The sequence below is a fragment of the Octopus bimaculoides genome, chromosome 1, assembly GCF_001194135.2.
Source record: "Octopus bimaculoides isolate UCB-OBI-ISO-001 chromosome 1, ASM119413v2, whole genome shotgun sequence".
Lineage (NCBI taxonomy): Eukaryota > Metazoa > Mollusca > Cephalopoda > Octopoda > Octopodidae > Octopus > Octopus bimaculoides.
Genome location: NC_068981.1, coordinates 117,254,653 through 117,256,946, shown reverse-complemented (window position 1 = coordinate 117,256,946; position 2,294 = coordinate 117,254,653).

Genomic DNA, 2,294 nt, shown 5'->3' with positions numbered 1-2,294 from the left:
ATATATATATATATATATATATATATATATATACACACATACATACACATTCTCACACACGCATATATTCATACATAGACACATATATACACATGCTTTTGTGTGTTTTCTCTTCGCCTTTTATTCGTTAAAATGTATCTATTAAAGTAAGAGATTCGGTGTGTTTGTAAGAAACTAAATACGCTGTTAGAAATACAGACAAACGAAGTTTAGGAGAGCCACATAAATAATGCCAGAAAAGCCCTTCACTATACGATAACCTTTCTAACAGATGTTTTAGAAAGCAGTACTCTGGAATATTTCACTCTACAATTATGTGGCTATTTCACAGTAAGAGACTTAACTAAATGATTGTTAGAATTTAGGCCTAGGGACAGTGTCTTAACTACAAAGTTCAGGATGTACACAGTTGGAATTCTTTCGCTCATAAGTGTACTACATCAGTACTGGCTTAAACTTAAACAATAATATTATATAATTGGGCTGTCACAGTGCCTTTATGATTGTTGGTAGAAATGAGGATTTTGTGATTAGTTAAAGAGCTAACATTTCAGAAATATTTATTGCATAAATCCATTTTAATTGACTTTAGACATTAGATTTACATCCATTGGAAAGTTGACCTTATATTCATGATTCAGTGAAATTAGCATCTGATGCAAGATTTTTGAAAAAATATCTACAAAAAAAGTATACCTTAAAACGTGGATGTATTCTCTAATAGATGAACATTTTACATTTAGTGGAGATTAACAATTCCTAAGGGTGATATATCATCATAGATTTCGTGACAACAAAAGAATGTAATATCTTGTTAGTTTGGGTAATTGCAATCTGTTATTGTTTCTATTCTTAGTGTTTACAGTAATCTTTGACTCGGCTTTCAGAATCGCTATTGCATCACCATTTGTAGAATAGACGTTTATATGCAAACAGATATTTAATAAAACATTGTCTACTTGACGAAGCATACCTTTCGAAGTATTAATTATCTCATGTGTACAAAATGAGGAAATATTGATAAATTGCTTCATACCAAAATAATAATAATAATAATAATAATAATAATAATAATAATAATAATAATGATAATAATAATAATAATAATAATAATAATAATAATAATAATAATAATAATAATAATAATAATAACAACAACAACAATAATAACAATAAGATATGGCTATGATAAAGTATTTATAAATTTATACATCATTCTTCTCAAATTCCTGGAATTCTTAGATTTGTAGCGAATCCTAGAAATTAGAAGTAATTTTTTTCTCTATAATAACAATTTGACACCTCTCACAGCAGTACTGATTTGAGGCCTTATAGGAAATGGAAGAGTGTAGTTGATTAAATCGACACATGTGCATACCTAGTATGAGCTTCTTTCACCAATAACGTGTTGAAAAACAAAACTGATCCTGACAGTATTCGAATGTAGAAGAATACAACTGAATATTGTCAATTTGTTGTCCAATGAACTATTATTTACACCATAGCACTAACTTACTGATATCTTAATCATTCATTGCGGTGATTTATTCAGTAGAACAAGAGCTAAGCTCATAGTGTCAAGTGCAAGTTAGATATGTGCCAGAGTGCCTCTTTCTCCACAAAGTCTACACAGCTTGTCTTCCCTCAAACCCCATCTGTGCAGGTTTGTTGGCGTCAGGAAGGTGTCGTACACTGAACGTAGGTTCCACTCCACAGATCAGTCTATGTGAGCTTCCTCTTAGGGAGATCCCATGTAGTCCATGCACCTTGAGATACCAACTCCACAGCTCTTCATTTTCTTCTTTCTTCCTCCTGGTACTGCGCTTCCTGGGTCATAGCCCACCTCACCCTGGTGTCTGCTTTCTTCCTTTGTTGGAAATAGGAAGAACCAAGACCCTGGCGACCCCTGCAAGTAACTACAATGATGTCGCGTAGCTCCAGCATCCCTTCAGCCTGACCGACTGCGGTGCTAGATACCCACTTCCGCCCAGACCTTGTAGTAATACCTGCATGTATGACAAGCTCGTCCTTAGAGTCTCTATACATCATTACAACATTACATTTTCATACTTTAAATTCCTCCACTACGGATGACAGGAGAAGTTGTAGCTGTCCTAATTTTATGTACAGACCTATTGATGAGAAGCTTGGAGGAATACCGAGCCATCTTCGGAGGTATTTATTTACGTTCCTTTCCACTCCTTCCACACCTGTCATCGGAATATCATATATTGCAGTTTGCAATGTTTCACCATAAAAGGAGAATAACAAATGTCACTAAATGTGATTAGAGT